At 42.4% G+C, this 23,838-nt stretch overlaps 1 protein-coding gene across 1 annotated transcript in view; it reads left to right on the top strand.

Moving 5' to 3' along the window:
* Positions 1-1,127: 1,127 nt before the first annotated feature.
* The window catches only part of gli3 (GLI family zinc finger 3), a 240,705-nt gene continuing 217,994 nt past the window's right edge, over positions 1,128-23,838 (top strand). The window contains exon 1 of the mRNA XM_034166901.1: positions 1,128-1,493. The gene's annotated coding sequence lies outside the window, so the exon portion shown is untranslated. The remainder of the gene's footprint in view (positions 1,494-23,838) is intronic.

Genomic DNA, 23,838 nt, shown 5'->3' with positions numbered 1-23,838 from the left:
GATAAAAACACATTATCTCTAATGTAATTGTATTAAATGCAATTCAAACAATTTTACATTTTGTTTGAAGCTTCTTCAAATCTAAATCAACATAAATGGCTTCAATCCATCTTGTGTAAATCTTTTAAAAACCACATTATCACATATTTAGCTTGAATAAACCCATGTTAAATGATTTTACATTTGGAGCGGGCATGTTTCCAGTCCACAACGTGCTCATAACTGGTATGAAACTAATTTGAACTGGTCTAGCTTTCCTGCAAAATATTTAAAAAACCAGTTAAACCAGGTTATATCATATTCAGTTAGGTATTTAAACAATTTTTTATATGTTTGCACTGTTTCCAGTGCATGATAACATTGTAACTGGTTTAAATCTAGAATGAATATGAATTCAGTTAGTTTAAACCCTATTTAAACTATTTTACATTCTGTTTGGAGCCATTTCCATTGCAATAATACCATTATAACTGGTTTAAAAGAAATTGAAAGTGGTTTACCCTTTGTGAAACTCTGAAATCACTCAAACCAGGTTAGCTCATATCTGGCTATAGATTAAACCCAGTTTAAACAAATTTACATTTTGTTTGGAGCCATTTCCAGTCAAAAATAAGAACACAGTTGGTTTAAAACTAATTTAAAGTGGTCTATTCTGAGCATAAATCTGTTATCTAAATTTTATCAAGCTGAAACCAAGTTTGAACAATTTCACATGCTGTTTGGAGCTGTAAAGTAGTTTGTCCTGAGCATAAATCTTTTAAAATCAAAAATATCACTATGACTGGTTTAAAAAGTAGTTTTCAACCACTGATATGTGCGACAGATTGAAAGGACAACAGAAAAACAGAAAAGGAGAAAATGTGACAAACTGGGAAAAAGTAAAAAATTTGGCATCTTTTTCCATGATAAATTATTTTGAATGATTGATCATTTGTCAATGTGTTTTCCCCCTGCCAATCAACCAGTCAATTAATCAAATATGTAATTACTATGTGTCAGAAATGAAAAAGAAAGAAAGAAAGAAAGAAAGGGGTACACAAAGTAAAAATAAAGGAGGGAGGCAGTGAGGAAAGGAGGGAGCAATCCGAAGGGAGGAGTCAAGTCAGGGGAAGGAGCAGCTGGAGTCCCACACTTCTCTTCACCTCTGTTCTCGTGGAAAAGCGCACTAAATGTAATAACAACTCTGCACGCGCTTCCCTGACGCGTCCGCTGGGTTTTTGTTTTGTTTTTTCTTTTTGCGCACATCTGCGCTCTGCTGTGCGCGTAAAGTGTCGGCGGGCTGATGGTGTTTGTCCGGCGGAGGCTGAACACCGCAAACTGTGAGAAGGAGCACAAAGAGCCACAAGAAACAACAAAGTCCAACTCCACACCTACATCTGCACCTCTGAAGGAGAGCAGGAGAAGAAAGAAGACAAGTCCAGCTTTTTCCACACCGAGAAGACTTTTTTTTTTTTTTTAAGTCAAGACTTCCAGAGGAAGTCGGCCAGAAAGAAGTAGGTAGGTCCGCACAGGAGCTCGTTTAAAGTTTGGAAAGTGTTTGAAAATGAAGATGTTTCAGCAAATGCTTAGTTTCACGCAAAGTTTCGATGGAACAGCAGTTCTGTGAGCATCAGCAAAGTGTTCCACGCTCAGTTTTGCACGCGTAACAGGAGTCCCGCAGACAGATGTGCGCGTTTTTGTTCCTTAAAGTTGCAAAAACTTCAGCATAATTTGTTTTTTAAAGTTATTTGAACTGATATATGAGACCAGACATAATAATAATAATAAAAAAATTGTAGTTGTGGAGCTTTGATGGTCTGTGCAGAACTTACGGGAAGTTTGCCTCCAAAAACTCGCGTGGGCAGTGTGTGTGTGTGTGTGTGTGTGTGTGTTTCCCCCTTCTTTTTAGGGGGAGAATGGGGGGCGTTTTCATGTGCATGTGTGATCAGATTTCAGTTTATCTTGTTAGCGATCTGCTTTTTGTAAGTTTTTGACAGATGCGCCAGCCACTTAAAAAAAAAAAAAATCTGACCAATACAGTGTCAGAGCCTCATCTTGACCTTTGACATAAATATTAAACAATCATTTTGTCACTCACAAATTTATTTAACACTGTGTTTGTGCCTTTACTAATTTAAAATCAATTTGTGTGTTTTTGTAAAACAAACAGCAAATATATGCACAGCAATAAAAGTAAATTACTAATTTGTATTTTTTTTAAAATTCTGGTATTATTTTAAAAAGAAAAAAAATGCATTGCACGTTTTTCATGATTGATCCTGCAGAAATGAGCATCACATCTGCAAACCTGTGGCTCATTTGAACACAAGTCAATCTGTATATGGAATAATTAGATAAAATATGAAATAAATAAATGACAATAGATCAATACATTTTTTCTTGTTTAAGAGTTTTTTTTTAATCTTCCCAGGAAATGTACACTTTCTGCAGGCCTACAGGTGCACACGTGGGCCCTTAAGAAAAATAAATGTTCTGTAATTTAATTTAGTCAATGCAGTTGCGGGATTACTTTGAGAAAATTCAACAAACAGGTTTCTCATGTGCCACTCAACAAAAATGCAAAAGAAAAAGCACAAAACAAAACTTTCACATGGGGCTGGAGTATGTGGTTAAAAAAAAAAAAAAAAATCTCCAAGAAGAATGTGTTCATTTGGGGTCTGGGACATGAAAATGTTTGAGCGCCCCAGAGCCTCCACATGTGCAGATATTTGTGTTAAACTTTCCCTCCTGTCCTTGCCAGCTGTTCCACATTTTATCTGCTCGTCTGCTTTCCGCTTTTGTACAGACGATGAGGGTACGAGGTGCTCAGCCACCAGAGGAAGCTCAAATCCTCAGTTTAATTTTTTTTCTTTTGACACCTGGTAAATTATTAGCAGAGGTCTGAGTGCCTTGAGATGGAGTGAACACATGAAGTAAGATGTTTAACACCATAAGTTCACATGATAAAAATCTCCTTTGAGCTGTTTTTACAAGGAAGTCTCATCATTTGTCTTGGCTGTGAACTTGACTCTGAAGAGGTTTTTTCCCCAGGGTTCAGTTACATTTGCACAATAACATGAAAAAAAAAAACAGTGTCAATTACTATTTCCCCTATTTTATTTATAATCACAAAATCTCTTTTCTGTGGCGAATTAATCATTGTCAAAAATGATTTATCTCAGCTGAGGTTATAAATAATAAATTGACAGCACGGGCCTTTAACCACTCAGATTTTCAGCCTCACATCATTAATTTTAAAATTACCAACAGAATTTAAATTCTTTCCCCCCTTTTTTAAAAAGAAGCAGTTTCACCTTTTGAATATATATATTATATTTCTCTGATCTACAAATGACCAATTATTAAAAATTAAATATTTAAAATTATGATTTAAAAATGCCACAAATCACAAATAGAAAGGAACAAATTTCTTATGTGGTGCAGTTAAATCAGTTTAAAACTAAGTGCAATTTAAGGTGCTGTATTTTCACCTCAAGCATGCCTAATTTAAATTTTAAAAGAAATATTTGCCATTTTTTAAGATTTAAATGCTGCAGAACAACATTTCATGCTCTCTAAATACCTTTATATATATATATATATATATATATATATATATATATATATATATATATATATATATATATATATATATATATATGAAATATTCCATATAAATGCTTATTATATATTTGAGTGTTTTGCTGCATTTACAATTTTCAGTACCAGCCCTGATGTCAAATTGGTGCATTGTCCCATAAAAAATATGAAAGAAAAGCAGCGGGTTTTGCCTCATTATGATGCAGTGGCTGTGATGAATGCAGCAGTGTTTAAGATGCTAATCTGCTGGAATGAGACGCACAACAGAGCCATTCGCTTTCTGCAGCCAGCAAAGATGTATGATCACCACTCTGAGCTCCTTCAGCATCCAGGACTCAGTCCGTCAGATAGCAGCATGCCGCTTTATCTCAGCTTCTCCTCCTTTGGCTAAAATTATGCATAGCGACACTGGCCCGCTACACCTGTGACCTCACAACCTGGCGGAATAGAGGCTGTCGTGTTAATACGGGGAGATGACACGCCATTAGCTTTTTGAAGTATGGCCCCTCTGCTTTTTTAAGGGCCTTGCATTCACAACTTAAAAGGTGTGTTGTGTCCTCAAGCCTTTTACCCCCTGCAGGCGGAATACCCGTTATCACATTTGAGGCCCTAATGAGCTGTGTTGTTATGCTGATAGACTATTGCTGCCCTCAAAGAAGGTGCCAAGTGTTTTGTTAAAACAAAGTGTTGGGAAGTTGATTTTTCCTAAGATAACAGGTGCTGTGCTGTGTGTTTAGTGCTGCAGGTTTACTTGCAAAAACACTTCTTTTTTGGGCTTGTTGAGATTTTGCAGAGAACATGCATATCTACTAGTAGCAAACAAATACATTAAGCAGCAACCTTTCAAAGCGTTGCAGTAATTCCCTGTGTAATTTGCTTATATTGCGTACATGTAACGGGTGTAGTTGACTGGCTGTTCCCCTGCAGACATCGCCCACTTTGATGATTTGCTACTTTGATATATTGACATTAAATGAAACAGACACAGTGGGGAAAGAAAGTCAGACAGGGACAGTTAAGGGGGGTCGGGGGTTACTGCCAAGATGCAAGTGTGTGTGCCGGTGTGGTTTACCAGGGTTCCAAAAAAAAAAAACAGTTGGGCAAGATGGCAAACCTGAGGAGCGTCAAAATGTCGGGATGCATTTGCATGCAAGCAGAGACAAGAAGGGGTCTTCGGGTGCACGAGGGCTTCTCCTCGGCCTCCTAATCCCCCGGCCCCAGCCATCCCTTCAGGGCATGCCTCAGATCTGGCTCTCTGGCTCTCCGTGTGGACGAGCCAGCTCCGCCAGCAGATTTAATATGCTATGTGTTCCTGCTCCCTTGGCTCCCTTCCACCTCAACCAGCATTGTCCCAGAGTGGGACCCCCAATCCCTGCCTCAAGGAGCCGGTTAAAGACACCTTTCAAGCCGGGTGATGTCTTTGGTTTGGGGGGGGGGGGGGGGGGGGGGAGACTAGGGAGTGGCAATGAAGTGGGTTTAAGCTTGTAGAGATCTGTCTGTAATTTAAAATTTGTACATTGCATGTACTCCGAGGCTCGCCCAGATCGCTGAGACACAGCGCTTCATTGTATCCTAAATACATGCACGCACATGCATTCTGCTCTCTCCCTCTCTTATTTATATAAGCTCATATACTTTTTATTCAGTCTCGCTTCTCCTTGCGTCTATTTGCCTCATTCTTTCCCCCTGTGGAACCAACTTTTTTTTCTTCCTGTCTGAAGAAATAAGAAATGATGGGGGGGAAAGTGGGAGCTCGAGTTGCCTGAGCAGGGCCCGGTTTGTTTTCTATGGCTTTGGCCTGTTGGAAACTCCGACTGGACCTGACAATTAGTCTGGTCAACTGCTCTCCCAGAGTGAGGCACCAGAGAAGGCCATAAAAAAAGAGGGGAAAAAAGTAAATTGGAATGAAGTGACTGAAATTTATGATGGGTGCAGTTGCGCCTGACAGCTTAACATAAGCTCCTGTTGTAGGTCATGGTAAATCTTTGCAAACGTAAAGTTCTGCGCGTGAGCTCGCCGAGCAGCTGCGTTTTCTTTTCTCAGCTGCGTGAGTATGAACACGACGGATCGCGCCTGCGCGGACGCCGCTGATCCCCTCCTCTGTTTGCAATAACCGCCATAAAAATGTCTTTAAGGTTGCGTTGTGACGTATATCACCCAGAGGTGAAGTGCTTCAGGTGGGGCTCCATTTGCTTGTGGGCGGTGTGCAAAGTTGAGCACCTAAAGATGCAGCTTCCCGCGCCCGGGCCGTTTTTTTTACTTTTTTTTTTTTGCAGATGTGGCATTGTGTCAGCTTTGACGGGAGCTGGTTGTGGCATCCATGAGGCGGTCTGTGCTTTCTTGAGATGGGGTGGGGGGGAGGGGTGTAGATGAACTGGCTGCTTACTGTGAACAATGATCTGTCACTTACCCCTGCTTCTTGATGTGTGAAGCCACAAGTCATGCTTCGCCTGCACTGCTACGCTTGCAAAGGCCCTGGAAAATCTGACCAGCAAAAAGCAGTATATTGCATTTTACAAAGATAACTCCTGCCCTTACAGCACTAGTCGAGTTATGTTTTGTCATGCAGTGGTTCTAATAATAACCTGTGTTTTCGTCTTTAGTGGCAGTGTTATTTCAGAGTTTTGCTGCATCCTGGAGTGGAGGTCAAGCAGGAGGCTATTGTTTGAATGTTAAATGGAAATCTCAAGGTTAATACCTGAAAGAGGCACATTCTCTTTTATCTGCAAACATGTTTAGATGAACACCTCTTCCCCCACTCTGCCCCTTCATTTCCGTCTGCTGCGGACTTGAGGCAAGTTGGAAGAGAGGACAGGGGGTGAATGGGCATCCAGAATAAGCCCCTCTAGTGTCTTCTACTCAGCAATGAATGCTAACAGACCCTGGCTCTAATAATACCTCATCTTAGAAAAACAAAAGTGGAACTCCACTATCTGAGCAAATTTCTGCCCCAAAGTGAAAGAGCCCTCTTCTGACAGTGCGGCATTTGAAGACTAATCGTTTTTTCTCATGCAAAGCACGCTGTTTTAAAAGGCCTGGCCACGGAGAGAGAGAGAGAGAGAGAGAGAGAGAGAGAGAGAGAGAGAGAGAGAGAGAGAGAGAGAGAGAGAGAGAGAGAGAGAGAGAGCGAGAGAGAGTGAGAGAGGGGGCTGTGTTTTAACAATACTCCACAGGGAGTGAGGAACAGGGTTCTGGGAGGGGAGGTAAAGTCGGGGGGGGGGATTCCTCTTTCCTTTGCTCCTCAGACAAAGCCGGGCTCCTTTCAGGGTTTTATGGGGGCAGGGTGTGTGGGGCAGAGGAGGCGGGAGCATCCAAGAGTTTGAGTTCCTTGAAAGAGAGAACTACAGTCGTTTCGAATGACAGTTTGTCATATGGTTCCCCCCTGCCTTCCAGGGGAAAAGCAGGGCCGGCCTTACTCTGACAGGCCTGGAACAAAGTGGGCCCAAGAAAATTTATAGAGAAACAGAAATATTAACGTGTTACACGGGGCCCTAAAACGGCGTTGGCTATTCCTGCCAGACTGGTGTTTTTATTAAGAGGGGTTGACATGCTTTGGAAATATATCTTATTCATGAAGAAAGCCAGGTTAGACTTCCCAAAGAATTCATTATATTCCCCCAGATGCGGCTTTGTGGGTTGCAGCCGTCCCTCGGAGGACGTGGAGCGTGGAGTGCGACATTGTAAAGCCTCCCTCAGTGGGCACAGGACTTCGAAGGGTTCCATTTGTCAAAAGGTGCTGGAGTCTTTTTCCCTCCTCAACACTTTCCCGGCTGAGTTTCAAACTCATTGTCTGAGCAAAGGCAGGACATTAGTCACTGCAACACCACGGGAGCCTGCGGGGCTAAGGACCACTGCTCCAGAGCCGGAGCTGGGACGGAGGGGTGGAGAGCGAAAGAGGGAAGAATGGAGGGCATGGAGGGAGAGACGTAAAAGGTGAGCGAGGGGCAAGGAGTGAGGAGGAAAGTGAGGAAGCAAGAGTTTGCGTGTGGGAGAGGAAGAAAGACCATGGGAGGGTTAGAGGGAGTGGAGTCTGTAGCTCTACTTCAGGGCTCAATACCTAAGCCCCTGTCTACCCCCCAAAGCTGCTTTCACAAAGAGATTTACAAGACAGGTCTCCAGTGTGCTTTGCTGCCCCGCATTATGAGTGAACGAGTAAATGCGCGAGTGTGTTGCTTGAAATTTTTTTTTCCCAGCACCTGTTTTCTTTAGTTTTTGCATCATTTATGCAAGAAAACTACTCACCCAAATGTATCAATCCAAGCAGGTCAGACTCACAGCAGTCCCAGTGGAGCACAGTGAATAACCCGGTCCCCCTGGTGGCAGGGTGTGTACTTGTGTGCACTCATGTGTGAATGTATTTCGCAGATTCACACATACAACGGATCCTGTTAGCTTTTGGAATTATTTATAAAGCCCGGCTTTTGTGTGGCGCTGTAAGTCCCTGTCTCCTCCCATTACCGCCTATGACTCTACCTGGGTTTCCTACAGCCTGCTAATGCTCCCTGAGCCATCATCCCCGTACAAGGAACTGACTTCAGTGTTTCATATAAACCCTTTGTAGCTGCTAGTTTTCACAGAGAATCTTTTTCTCTTACCCATTTCACAGGGTCACAACTTTTTTTTTGTTCATGGCCTCAAGTTTGAAGTAATCTGAAATCATGAGATTCCTCTTTGATGCATGTTTTTGTAAATGTCAGTAAATTACAGCATTTTGTGGAACTTCACCAAATTTCACCAACCAGCCTATCAAAGTTAGTCTGAGGTACCTGTTCAGACTGGGGTTGGCAATTCAGCTTGAGCCGGATTCAATTTGGATTGTTTTCTATCTGGATAGCAGTCAGATCTGTTTATCAAATCTGGCTCATCCTACACAAGCAGCCAACCTTAATCTGGCTCAAGCCAAATGAGATGTGTCTGGAAGCAGGAGTGCGGGCATATGATCTGGACGTGGAAGCACAGGTGAGGGATCTGGACGAGGAAGCGTGGGCGAGTGATATGGCAACACAGTCTCACGGCAAGTCGTGATTCAGCAGCATGAAATATACATTAATCTATTGGTTCGTGATATTGTCACGAAAAGCGCCTCATTTTCATCACGGCAGCACAAATTAATTCTAATTCATTCCATGATGGCTGCACGAAATTAAAAGTGAAGGGGGGGGGGGGGTTATGGTTGGGGGGAAGAAGTAGGATTAGGTTATGGTTAAGGTTAGGGTTGGGGGTAGGAGTAGGGTTAGTAATTAGTAAAAAAATTGAGACTGGGCTGGATATGGACGTGGAAGCGCGGGCGAGTGATATGGACGTGGAAGCGCAGGCAAGTGATATGGACGTGGGCGCGTCAGTGAGTATGACACATGGAAGGTAACACCCCCAGTGGATTTTTTTTTAGAGAGTAGGACCTACAGTTGACCAAAGTTGTTCATGTTCTAGCCCCACACAGTCTCGCGCTTATTTTGTGCCCCCGTAATGAAAATGGGGCACGTTTCATGATGCGTTATTTTATTTGATTTATAATCCTCCCCCTTCTCCTAACTCTACCCATAAGTGTGTCCTTTCCGCTAACCATAACTCCCCTTCCCCCCAAGACCCCCTGTCACCACACATTTCGTGCCCCCATCGCGAAAAGCCTCCCATTTTCCTGACAATATCGCAAACCCATAGATTAATTGATTTTTCACAATGCCATCACGAACTGCTGTGAGACTGGGTTGTTCTAGCCACATTGAGCTCTGCCACAGGGGAGAGGACACTGTGGGTGTACGAGGAAGTTTGACATCATGATGCCCAAGCTAGCTGGATTCTGGCCACATCTGTGTTCAGACATAGGTGAATCTAGCTAAAATCCAGATAGAAAACAATCTGGTTTAAATTCGATTTGGGCCGTTCACATTCAGAAAAACCTACCAGTCTTGAGCTGGATTCAGCCTGAGCCCTGCTCAGGCAGGATTGCCAACCTCAGTCGGAATGAAGCCTAAAACAACCACATCAGCCATGTCTAGTCTACTCTGGACCATTATGTTAATTTCAGTCAGTCCAGAGCACCAAATCCAGCTTCACTCATATAAGGATGATATGAACCATGTGCTTGACAGAATATAGTAATGCTTTTGGGTAAGTCCCTTTGAATCCCACCTCAAACTCAAGAATCAAGAAACTCAACCATCATTGCAACTTTCAGTCATAAGATACCTCACTTTACGGTTCAGTGGCTCTCATTGGCACCCACACAGATCCCAGATTGGAGAGAAATGAATAAATCACCCAGTTTAACCTTTCTGTAGATCTGGAGCTGGTTCCCAGCATTTGCACCATTCTCCCCACTTCTCTTGCTGGTTAGAGTTTGTCAATTTCTGATGATGATTGGTTAACTATAGAGGACAAATTTCACTTGAAGGATTAATAAAGTATACCTTACCCTACTTTACCTTACATTACCTAAGGAATCTTGAGTAACCAGTGGTTGCCAGACTTTAGTTTGCAAGAGTTATAATTAAGGAGGTTAGGAGTTTTGACTTTGATTAGAGTTTTTTGCATTTTGTGTCCTGTTCACACATAACAGTCAGGGTGCCACAAGCAACTGTAAGTAAGTCCCTTCGGCTGCTCTCTTGTTTGCACTCGGGGTCGCCACAGCAAATCCAAGGTGGATCTGCATGTTGAATTGGCACAAGTGTTGCGCCGGATGCCTTTCCTGACGCAACTCCACATTACATGGAGAAATGTGGCAGGGGTGGGATTTGAACCCGGAATCTTCTGCACTGAAACCAAGCGTATTAACCACTTGGCCACCACCCCTGCCGTACCACAAACAACTGTATAGTCCAAAATTCATTAATATATGGCATTTAGGATCACACAGTCTTTACACCATTGAGGAATGAAGCCCAAATGAAGACCTATGAAGTAATAAGCTTTTCCCGAAAGGTCCATCAGAACCTCAGGATCAAGAATGCATCAGATGGAAATGTGTCATCCTTCAAGAAAGTCCTTCATTGACACTAAATGTACTGCTGACCCATTGTAAACTATTTTTTAAATGCTTTAAATCTCATTGCAACTTTCACAGATATGCACTCTGGTGGTCTGTAATGGTGAAAAAGTTCACAGTTGCTCACAAATTCAAGAGGTGTATGGTTTGGTGACATAACACGGCAGTCTGGTGTGTAGTTTGGTGATGTCACGTGCTGATCTTCTACAACACAAGACAACAGTAACATGCCCGCACTAAAACTTTATTGCAACTGTGGTGATTCAGGAAAACCTCCAGGTGATGTCATGGTGTGTATGACCACGTTACTCCACAGAAATGTAAGGCATCACCAGAGTATGTCAAAGGTTGTGACAGAAAAAATAAATGTTCGAACATGTGGAAAATTGAGCCATGGCTAAAACAAGACCACGGTACACCACAGGGAAGGACAAGGGTTCAAATTGTGAGCTTCAGAGATGCATATACACAAACACGAGAATGGCCTTTTGTTATAATTGCTTGTGGCATCACTAATCGTTTTGAGATGTCTTCAGATTTTTTTTATCTTTATCTCCACCAACAAAGTTTGGTGGAGGTTATGTTTTCACCCCTGTGTGTTTGTTTGTTTGTCTGTCTGTTTGTGAACAGTCTGTAATCCACAATTTTTCATATATCATTTTCATTTTTTTTTTTTTTTAACAGAGGATTCATATCCTGGCAGGCAAGAAAAGATTCAGTTTTCAAGGTCAAAGGTCAAAGTCAGGAAAAATCTTGGAAAATAGGAAAAACTGTCAAAAAAGATCAAATTTCTTTCATGTTTGAGAGTGTTGTGTAGGATGGTATCCTTTATCGACTGACAAAGTTTGATCCAGATATGATCCAGATTACAGATTTTGTGGCCATTTAAATGTAACATTGAAAAACCCATTTAATGTATATTTTGTATTATATCTTAATTAAACATGTTCCAATGACTGTCATATTTGAAAGTGAGGTGCAGACTGGCATTCACTATCACCTGACAGAGTTTGATCTGGATATGATCCGGATTGTGGATTTTGTGGACATTTGAATTTAATATTGAAAAGCCCATTTGGTGTATGTACATTTTGCATTATATCTCAATCAAAGGTGCCTCAGTCACTCCCATTTTTCAATTATGGATTTACCTGTGTCTTCCAGTGTGTCTGTCTTCCAGTTATCAGATGGAACTCAAGTGCCAAAAAGCAATGACAAATTGTGCATATGATCTGTGAAAATTTTCTGAAAAAGGATTCAGAAACCGAAAAAGTTGAAAAACAAAACAAAACCTGACACCACAAAAAACTTCTATTCAAGAGCATGAACTAAATACATACTCCTGAAATTTGATGGAAAGCCACTTCTAGCAGGACTTTGACCTTGAAAATTTTTCCCAGGTAAAAATTTGTGGAATTGGAAACTATGACTGGCGAAGGTTTGTGCTCTACGAACGCGTCCTCACATGCTGTTAAACACAAGGATGCATTGGTTTTATACGCATGACCCATAAGAGCAGCCATCCAAACAAATTCCATCAGTTTTGGAATCCAACATCTTGAATAAAACTTCAATCCATTTTGTAACCATTACTTTAAAATAATTTAAACATGGTGTGTGACTAAACATTTGTAGCCAGTGTGTGTATGTGAGTGTGTGAAAACACATTCTTATTTTGTAAATCACAAACAATTTGCACTCTTCACACAGACACACAAAGTTATACCCCAGCCATCCCATATGGTCCTGATTACCCTCTAATCCAGGAACGCCCCCCCCCCCCCCCCAGCACTCTTCATTTTTTCTTGCGGGGACTGAGCGGGGGTGAAGGTTTTAGTATGTTTGAGATGGTTTATGTTAATGTTGCTTTTATTGAAACAAGCTGTGATGTGATTATACTCCTGCTCAGTACACATAAGCGGCAAACTGCTCTAGTTTCCCCCTGTCTCCCTGCGGCTCACAGATCAATGCAAACCAGCTAACGTGGGGCAATAAGCCATTAGTACACACATTGTTGGAGAGATTTACATACATCGACCGGCAAACTGATAAACTAGGTTCCGTGTCCTTGAGGTAGGAATGATTGTATGTGTGAGTGATTATCTGAATGAACGCAGGGTTAGAGTGCACGCTTGTATGTGCGTATCGCCCATTGAAGGGTGGGGCGGGCGAGGCGAGCTCTTTGCTACGGCTGCCAGTCTTGTGTGATTGGTGCCAGATTGTGTAGCTGGCAGCCAGGTTGTCTCTGCTTGTCAGGAGCGAGAGCACGGTGTGGAGGAGGGGAGATGAGTACAGTACACCGCTGCTCTGATCTGATCATCACTAACCGTCTCTCCTGCAAAGGGTGAACTTATTATCCCTGTCTCAACTTCCACTGTGGAGCCAGCTGCTCTGCATGATTCCCAATTAACCCCGGGCACCCAGCGCCAAACGCTCTAATTAAGGCCTCCTCCCCTTTCCCACTCCTCGCCATTTTATTGGCCCGTGTTCGCCGAACCTGACTCGGTCGTGATGTTCGAGCTCGCGGGGGTGAGTGAGCGAGCAGGGTGTGTTTGTTTAGGAGTCGTCCTAAGCGATGGCGCTGCAGCTCCTAGATTTATCTGAGGCGGAGTTGCGAACAGCTGAAACAAGTAAACACACCCAGATGTTTGGCTCGCTGACGATCGCAGGCCTGAGGGGGCTGCCGGTCTGATGACGGTCTTCTTTCCCCGTCTCCATGCCGGGGATTTTTGGGGGTCCATTTTGTGCCTGTGCTCTGCAGGAGTTTATAGGAAGTTTCTTGTTGCACACTTGGCAGCACGGTGACATTTAAGGTGCCTCGCTTCAGTGCTTGCGTGGCGTCGCCTTTTTCAGAGTTTCTTCCCAATTCATCCTTTCAAAATGCAAACGACTCAGCCGTGGCTTTCGGATGCATTAGTTGGTGTTGAGCAACAGCGTGCGTGTGTGCGTGCAGCTCTGTAGGTGGGGTGCAGGTTTGGCAGCGTTGCCAATTCCTCTGAGACCGTCGTGCATGCGTGTGTGTGTGTGTGTGTGTGTGTGTGTGTGGAGAGCCGACACAGAGGGATGGGGGGGCTCTGCGGTTGATATGAAAGTGAAGGGAGAGAGTTGTCTACCGAAGCTGCCGCTGGGAGAGCCGTCGGGGAACTTGAAGTCTGTGGGACTCCCTCTGAGCCTCAGCTGTCTTTGATCTCACGCCTCCTCAGCCACATACTCTATAGTACTCTATAGAACACTCTCCCACCTGACACCGTTCCCTGCAACGCGGACCTGCAGTTCAAATGGATGACAGTCAAACGTACTGGATATGCTCAACTGAAGGCTTCCACAAGGGCAAGTGAGCCCATTTACTGTGAGGCAAAACTACTAAAACATATTAAACAATCAGAAAACTAGTCCTGAAAACAGAAAAATAACCATCACGTTGTGATTAACTATTGATTTAGTTTAAGACAAGTCTGACGTTTGAAGGCTTTCTCTTCTGTTTTGTTTGAAGTAAACAGAATTTGACTGATTGCAACAAGAAAAGACTTCTAATGTGTAGGTTTAAACTGATAAAAAACACTCATCCAAACCACTGGTAAAATTTTGTAAAGTGGATGTAGTCAGGCTAAGTTAAACCACCTTGACACTTGCATGAACTTTTGGCTCCACACTGCCATGCAGTTCGTCATGCCAATGCATGTCATTCGATGATATGCTTGAAAACCAACCTTGACACTTGCACGAATTTGATCCCTGCACTGGCATGCAATCTTGCCTGCCAATGAGTACACTCATTGTACACTGTTGTAAACTGTGCAAGGTCCTGCGCACAAGTACACGCATTGACACACACAAAATTTATGTGTGCCAGAAATTTTGAACGTTTCCAAATTTTCTTTGTGCCCTGGCACGCAGTCTTGCACAGTTTATGACAAGTTTACTCATTAGCATGCAAGCTTACGTGCCAGTGCGGGGATCAAATTCGTGCAAGAGTCAAGGTGGCTTTAGAGATACGCTAGTTTTGAGTTTTCAACATTTCTGCACCCATAGACTGATTTAAGTGCTTTTAAGTTTACGTACAAACTTTTAAACTAGTTTAGTCTAGTTAGTCATCAAAGGGGTGATGCTTCCACCAGTGTTTCTTGGTCCATTTATAAACTTCCACCCACTCAATTATGGGCAGAAGATGTAGTCAAGAGAACCATACATACCCCCATCTGTCAGAACCCTTGCCACTAGTCTATCTCTTAAGATGTACTCACACTAGGTGAGCCATACTGTGCCTGAAGACATTTAACCCACAAAGACCAGTTTGTTTGACTCTTGTGACTGCTCCGTACCATGCCTGGGTCGACTAACATGTAAGTGAGGTGGGCTCTGCAGTGGTGGCCTGGAGCATTGCTCAATTGGATTTGGGTGTGGTATGCATGAAGTGTGATTGCTAACTGTGTGGGAGTATGAATCTCAGATGTCATGTCACTGATGCAAGTGTTCAAGTTGTAATATTTAATTATAAATGTTAAGTGTGAGCAATTATGACTAAATATTGCAACTTGAATAAGTACATCCTTCAGTTCATTCAAGAACTTTTGGGTTCTGGTTTCTCACCTTATTGATGAACCAGAAAAATGATCAGTGACCAAAACCGCAAAATACGTCGTCATTTGCTGGCTCTGTAAAAATCACAGGTGCTGCATGATTGATTAATAAATCTTGTACTTTTATCTCAATAATGGACTCTGTTTTAATTGCTTGTCTGTTTTTTCTTTTCCTCATCTTTTGTAAAATCCTTGAAAATGTTAGAATGGTGCAAGCAGTGGGTCACCCCTCTGAGTCTGGTCTGCTTGAGGTTTCTTCCTCAAAAATGCCAGAGGGAGTTTTTCCTTACCACTCTTCCCTGTGTGCTTGTTCAGGGGGTTAGGTAAGGTTAGACCTTACCTATGTAAAGCACCTTGAGGCAGCATTGTTGTGATTTGGCGCTATATAAATAAAATAAACTGAATAAACTTAATTACATAATTTATCATATTTGCCATGTGAGAATTCAAAATAAGTCACAAAGTCAGTAATGTTTCAAACTCCATTCAAATCAGATCAAATTAATTAATTTATATCAAATCAAATCAATTTTATTTATATAGCGCCAAATCACAACAAACAGGTGCCCCAAGGCGCTTTATATTGTAAGGCAAAGCCATACAATAATTACGGAAAAACCCCAACGGTCAAAACGACCCCCTGTGAGCAAGCACTTGGCGACAGTGGGAAGGGTTAGACAGACACCCTCTCTACTTTTAACATTAGGCTTAAAACTTTCCTTTTTGCTAAAGCTTATACTTAGGGATGGATGAACCATCCCTAAGTATAAGCTTTAGCAAAAAGGAAAGTTTTAAGCCTAATGTTAAAAGTAGAGAGGGTGTCTGTCTCCCTGATCCGAATTGGAAGCTGGTTCCAGAGGAGAGGAGCCTGAAAGCTGAAGGCTCTGCCTCCCATTCTACTCTTACAAACCCTAGGAACTACAAGTAAGCCTGCAGTCTGAGAGCGAAGCGTTCTATTGGGGTGATATGGTACTATGAGGTCCCTAAGATAAGATGGGACCTGATTATTCAAAACCTTATAAGTAAGAAAAAGAATTTAAAATTCTATTCTAGAATTAACAGGAAGCCAATGAAGAGAGGCCAATATGGGTGAGATATGCTCTCTCCTTCTAGTCCCTGTCAGTACTCTAGCTGCAGCATTTTGAATTAACTGAAGGCTTTTCAGGGAACTTTTAGGACAACCTGATAATAATGAATTACAATAGTCCAGCCTACAGGAAATAAATCCATGAATTAGTTTTTCAGCATCACTCTGAGACAAGACCTTTCTAATTTTAGAGATATTGCACAAATGCAAAAAAGCAGTCCTACATATTTAATATGCGCATTGAATGACATATCCTGATCAAAAATGACTCCAAGATTTCTCACAGTATTACTAGAGGTCAGGTTAATGCCATCCAGAGTAAGGATCTGGTGAGAAACCATGTTTCTAAGATTTGTGGGGCCAAGTACAATAACTTCAGTTTTATCTGAGTTTAAAAGCAGGAAATTAGAGGTCATCCATGTCTTTATGTCTGTAAGACAATCCTGCAGTTTAGCTAATTGGTGTGTGTCCTCTGGCTTCATGGATAGATAAAGCTGGGTATCATCTGCGTAACAATGAAAATTTAAGCAATGCTGTCTAATAATACTGCTTAAGGGAAGCATGTATAAAGTGAATAAAATTGGTCCTAGCACAGAACCTTGTGGAACTCCATAATTAACCTTAGTCTGTGAAGAACATTCCCCATTTACATGAACAAATTGTAATCTATTAGATAAATATGATTCAAACCACCGCAGCGCAGTGCCTTTAATACCTATGGCATGCAATAATCTCTGTAATAAAAGTTTATGGTCAACAGTATCAAAAGCAGCACTGAGGTCTAACAGAACAAGCACAGAGATCAGTCCACTGTCTGAGGCCATAAGAAGATCATTTGTAACCTTCACTAATGCTGTTTCTGTACTATGATGAATTCTAAACCCTGACTGAAACTCTTCAAATAGACCATTCCTCTGCAGATGATCAGTTAGCTGTTTTACAACTACCCTTTCAAGAATTTTTGAGAGAAAAGGAAGGTTGGAGATTGGCCTATAATTAGCTAAGATAGCTGGGTCAAGTGATGGCTTTTTAAGTAATGGTTTAATTACTGCCACCTTAAAAGCCTGTGGTACATAGCCAACTAATAAAGATAGATTGATCATATTTAAGATTGAAGCATTAATTAATGGTAGGGCTTCCTTGAGCAGCCTGGTAGGAATGGGGTCTAATAGACATGTTGATGGTTTGGAGGAAGTAACTAATGAAAATAACTCAGACAGAACAATCTGAGAGAAAGAGTCTAACCAAATACCGGCATCACTGAAAGCAGCCAAAGAGAACGATATGTCTTTGGGATGGTTATGAGTAATTTTTTTCTCTAATAGTTAAAATTGTATTAGCAAAGAAAGTCATGAAGTCATTACTAGTTAAAGTTAAAGGAATACTCGGCTCAGTACAGCTCTGACTCTTTATCAGCCTGGCTACAGTGCTGAAAAGAAACCTGGGGTTGTTCTTATTTTCTTCAATTAGTGATGAGTAGTAAGATGTCCTAGCTTTACGGAGGGCTTTTTTATAGAGCAACAGACTCTTTTTCCAGGCTAAGTGAAGATCTTCTAAATTAGTGAGACGCCATTTCCTCTCCAACTTACGGGTTATCTGCTTTAAGCTGCGAGTTTGTGAGTTATACCACGGAGTCAGGCACTTCTGATTTAAGGCTCTCTTTTTCAGAGGAGCTACAGCATCCAAAGTTGTCCTCAATGAGGATATAAAACTATTGACGAGATAATCTATCTCACTCACAGAGTTTAGGTAGCTACTCTGCCCTGTGTTGGTATATGGCATTGGAGAACATAAAGAAGGAATCATATCCTTAAACCTAGTTACAGCGCTTTCTGAAAGACTTCTACTGTAATGAAACTTATTCCCCACTGCTGGGTAGTCCATCAGAGTAAATGTAAATGTTATTAAGAAATGATCAGACAGAAGGGGGTTTTCAGGGAATACTGTTAAGTCTTCAATTTCCATACCATAAGTCAGAACAAGATCTAAGGTATGATTAAAGTGGTGGGTGGACTCATTTACATTTTGAGCAAAGCCAATCGAGTCTAACAATAGATTAAATGCAGTGTTGAGGCTGTCATTCCCAGCATCTGTGTGGATGTTAAAATCGCCCACTATAATTATCTGAGCTAAGCACTAAGTCAGACAAAAGGTCCAAAAATTCACAGAGAAACTCAAAGTAACGACCAGGTGGACGATAGATAACAACAAATAAAACTGGTTTTTGGGACTTCCAATTTGGATGGACAAGACTAAGAGTCAAGCTTTCAAATGAATTAAAGCTCTGTCTGGGTTTTTGATTAACTAATAAGCTGGAGTGGAAGATTGCTGCTAATCCTCCGTCTCAGCCCGTGCTACGAGCGTTCTGGCAGTTAGTGTGACTCGGGGGTGTTGACTCATTTAAACTAACATATTCATCCTGCTGTAACCAGGTTTCTGTAAGGCAGAATAAATCAATATGTTGATCAATTAATATATCATTTACTAACAGGGACTTAGAAGAGAGAGATCTAATGTTTAATAGACCACATTTAACTGTTTTAGTCTGTGGTGCAGTTGAAGGTGCTATATTATTTTTTCTTTTTTAATTTTTATGCTTAAATAGATTTTTGCTGGTTATTGGTGGTCTGGGAGCAGGCACCGTCTCTACGGGGATGGGGTAATGAGGGGATGGCAGGGGGAGAGAAGCTGCAGAGAGGTGTGTAAGACTACAACTCTGCTTCCTGGTCCCAACCCTAGATAGTCACGGTTTGGAGGATTTAAGAAAATTGGCCAGATTTCTAGAAATGAGAGCTGCTGCATCCAAAGTGGGATGGATGCCGTCTCTCCTAACAAGACCAGGTTTTCCCCAGAAGCTTTGCCAATTATCTATGAAGCCCACCTCATTTTTTGGACACCACTCAGACAGCCAGCAATTCAGGGAGAACATGCGGCTAAACATGTCGCTCCCGGTCCAATTGGGGAGGGGCCCAGAGAAAACTACAGAGTCCGACATTGTTTTTGCAAAGTTACACACCGATTCAATATTAATTTTAGTGACCTCCGATGGCGTAACCGGGTGTCATTACTGCCGACGTGAATTACAATCTTACCAAATTTATGCTTAGCCTTAGCCAGCAGTTTCAAATTTCCTTCAGTGTCGCCTGCTCTGGCCCCCGGAAGACAATTGACTATGGTTGCTGGTGTCACTAACTTCACATTTCTCAAAACAGAGTCGCCAATAACCAGAGTTTGTTCCTCGGCGGGTGTGTCGCCGAGTGGGGAAAAACGGTTAGAGATGTGAACGGGTTGGCGGTGTACACGGGGCTTCTGTTTAGGACTACGCTTCCTCCTCACAGTCACCCAGTCGGCCTGCTTTCCCAGCTGCTCGGGATCTGCTGGAGGGGAACTAACGGCGGCTAAGCTACCTTGGTCCGCACCGACTACAGGGGCCTGGCTAGCTGTAGGATTTTACAAGGTGCGGAGCCGAGTCTCCAATTCGCCCAGCTTGGCCTCCAAAGCTACGAATTAGCTATACTTATTACAAGTACCATTACTGCTAAAGGAGGCCGAGGAATAACTAAACATTTCACACCCAGAGCAGAAAAGTGCGGGAGAGACAGGAGAAGCCGACATGCTAAACCGGCTAAGAGCTAGTAGCTGCTCTAAGCTAGCGGATTCCTAAAAACACACAAAGTGAATAATGTGTAAATAATTTAGAGGTGATTCAGCAGAGGGAGTGCTTTAGTTAAGGCCCGTGAAGATTACACTGTGAAATAAATCGTTATCTAGTTATCTAGATCAATCTAACTACACAGATTAAACAGCTAACAGATACAGCAAAACACCGCTGTGCTCCGGAACAGGAAGTGATACAATACTGCAGTGAGAGCCAACCACCAGTAGAGGCAGTAACATGTCATATAATTTATATAGCGCCAATTCATGATGAAATCGTCTCAAGGCGCTTCACACAACATAATAAAAACAGCAAAAAATGAATTAAAAATTTAAAAACACAAAAAGACAATCATAAATTAATACAAAAATAAAAACACATAACACTAACGATAAAACAAAGAAAACAAATGAGTCTTTAAACGTGATTTAAGAGTCTCCACAGTATCCGACTGCTGTACCTGTGCCGGGACATCATTCCACAGAGCTGGGGCATGGTAGGAGAAAGCTCTGTGACCGGCAGACTTTTTATTCACCCTGGGAACACATAGAAGTCCTGCATCCTGAGAACGCAGGGTGCCTGAGCTGGTACATAGGGGCTTACCAGGTCAGCCAGATAGGGACGTGCAAGTCCATGAACAATCTTATAATCTTATAAACTAATAACAGTACCTTAAAATCTGACCTTGCAGCGACTGGGAGCCAGTGCAGGGACGCCAAAATGGGCGTAATGTGGTTGAACTTTCTGCTTTGTGTCAAAAGTCTGGCAGCAGCATTTTGAACCAGTTGAAGACCCCTAATCCTGGACTGCGGTAAACCAGAAAATAGAGCATTACAATAGTCAATCTAGAAGAGACAAATGCATGAATCAAAGTCTCAGCATCAGCTAAAGACAGGATGGGACGAATCTTTGCTATATTTCGCAAATCGAAGAAAGCAGTCCTCGTAATGTCTCTGATGTGGAGGTCAAAAGACAGCATAGGATCAAAAATTACCCCAAGATTCCTCACTTTATCCGTATGATGTATAACACACAAACCTAAGATAAGCGCTAGCTGATCAAACTGATGCCGATACCTTGCTGGACCAAGAACCATCACTTCAGTCTTATCAGAATTTAAACGTAGGAAGTTACTAGACATCCAACTTCTCATTGATGCAAGGCAATCTTCCAAAGATTTTATATGAATGACATTACCAGCAGTTATTGGCATGTACAATTGGGTGTCATCATCATAGCAATGAAAGGCAATCCCAAAACGCCGCAGTATATTCCCAAGGGGTGCTACATAAAGGGAAAAAAGCAGGGGTCCTAAAACGGATCCCCGCGGAACCCCAAACTTCATATCCCTAAGATTAGAAGAAGTGCCATTGCACAACAAACAGTAAGAACGACTCGACAAGTATGACGTCAACCATGCAAGGGCAGTTCCCGTAATCCTAAACTGATTCTCCAGTCTGTCGAGTAAAATATGATGATCCACACTATCAAACGCAGCACTAAGATCCAACAGCACCGAGACTGTAATGGTATCTGAGTCCATTGCTCGCAAAAGGTCATTCACAACTTTAGCAAGTGCTGTCTCTGTGGAGTGATATTTTCTAAAAGCAGTCGGTCTATGATTTTTCAATACACTAGGGTCCATTATTGTGTTGTGGGTGCCATGTTACCAGGTGCACAGTTTTCTGCGGAATTGGGTGACTTTTGAAGTATTTCTGTAATACTGCCGCTACTTCTTTCTATGAGTTCTGGTATTGGGTTGGTTTTTGTAATTTATTTATTTTGGCTATTGGGCTGGTTTTTAGTTGGTACTTAGTTATCTTTTTTAGACAGACCTGGCAACCCCGTGTGGGACTGTGTTCTTTTTCAAAACAACAGTTGTGTTGGTGTAAACGTGCTTAGGCCTGGAAAATGCAGTGCAATGTCAGCACAGGCCAACAAGGGAGAGGGGAGGGGTGGCAATAGCACATGGGCATGGTACAAGGCAACCAGCCCCAATGTGAGTCCATCCTAAGGCCTTCGGACCCAAACTAACCAAACTTGGCACATGGGAAGTCCCAGTGGAGGAAATGATCAACAGAGCCACAGTGACTGGATTTTCATATTAATTAGGTTATTTGATCCATTTGTGTAAAATCATATTTTATCTCAGAAAGAGCACAGTACGTAAGCTCGGTACAAAATTTTTTACACAACCTACACCAGACTCCATGGCATCCGCCAATACCAGATGACCTTACTGTTTAAGTTATGAGGTCATCCAGTGCAGAATTTTTCCCAGAGCTGAGTGGGGATTTGATGGTCCACAGCTTCTTTTTGAATGCGTTAGCAAGATTACTCAAAAACTAATTGAGGCACATCCTTGCCCCACGCCCCCATTCCATCTGGATTCGCCCCTGCTTTGGCGTTTGAGCACAAAGAATGTATAACATTTATTTATGCAGAAAACATGACCAGATTTACAGGTAAAGTTTTATTGCGTTTTCACATCATGTGGGCCTCAGAAAGAGAGTTTAGGTGCATTTGAGTGGAAAATAGTGTTAGTTGTTGACGCGTCGCGGAGGATCAGCTGTTTTTAACGAGACTATACGGAGCGGCTCAGCTCAGAATTCTAAATAAAGGAGGGAAGAGGACGAGTCAAGCAGCTGCAAAAAACCGTGGATGAAAAGCTCACAGCTCGCTTAAAGTGGGCAGTTCAGTCGAACCCCGACCCCCTGCCCACAGACCAAGTTTAATGCTGCTATCGACCCACAATGAAAAATAATAGTAACGCACAGTGACATGGAGAAGTAACTTTAATCTGATTACTGATTTGGAAAGATTAATGCGTTAGATTACTCGTTACTAAAAAAAGTGGTCAGATTAGAGTAACGCGTTACCGGCATCACAGAACATGACGGACCTTGATCACACGGAGCGAGTTGCTGTGGAACGCTCCCAATACAGAGAGTATCATTATTTGCTGCAGGAGCTGTATCTGTGATGGCCGCTTTCAGCGGTCCTTCCACCTCTGCGGGACTCAGTTTGAGGATCAACTGTCCCGTTCGCGCGCACACATGTAAACAATAAAAAAAAAGAAAAAAGAAACTCCGCTGCTTGCTGCAGCTCGCTCTTCCCCCAAAAAACTCTGTCATAATTGTGTTTAGAAACCAGTCACCATTTGTTTTATTATACATCTGTGTAGTTAATTAATAAAATATTCTCTTCAGACGATTCGCTCACGCGTGCACGTAAAAAAAAAAAAGAAAAGGAAAAAGCTCCGCTGCTGCTGCTGCTGCAAGTAGGGCTGCTGCTCGCTCCAAAAACTGTCATAATTGTGTTTAGAAACCGGTCACCATTTGTTTTATTATACAGCTGTGTAGTTAATAAGTAAAATAATCTCCAGGACGATTCGCGCGTGCGCACGTAAAATAAAAATAAAAAGAAACTCCGCTCCCCGCTGCTGTGGTGCTGCTGTTCGCTCCAAAAACTCTGTCATGATTGTGAAATAAAGGACAAAAGAGACATAAGTCCTGCTCACAGGCTGCTACCAGATACAGGACATGTTCACATCCTCAGTCAAACTCCAGACATCTCCACGTCACTACATATTCAGTCCTTGATTGGTCATCGCGGCGCGACAAGACGAAAAAGTTCAGATTTTTGAACTTGGGGAGGAGGGCAACGCGACGTGACGCGACGCAATATCGCGCCACAAACGCGCAAAACGCTCAAAATCGCTTCACTCGCATCGCTTCACTCGTGTCCATCGCATCGCGCTGTGTGGTTTGGCGCCAAAACGCGTCCTTACATAGGGATTACATGGCAACCTGTGGCTGCAGTCGCTCGCGTCGCGCCCGGTGTGAACGCGGCATTATATTGGGTTTGCTCTGGAGTAGATACATTTCATTTCCAGGTGGGTCTTGATAAAAGGGCCAAGAAACTTCTGGATACATGTCCCATCTGGTTT

This window comes from Thalassophryne amazonica, chromosome 1, assembly GCF_902500255.1.
Source record: "Thalassophryne amazonica chromosome 1, fThaAma1.1, whole genome shotgun sequence".
NCBI lineage: Eukaryota > Metazoa > Chordata > Actinopteri > Batrachoidiformes > Batrachoididae > Thalassophryne > Thalassophryne amazonica.
This window is presented reverse-complemented; position numbering and strand designations above follow the sequence as displayed.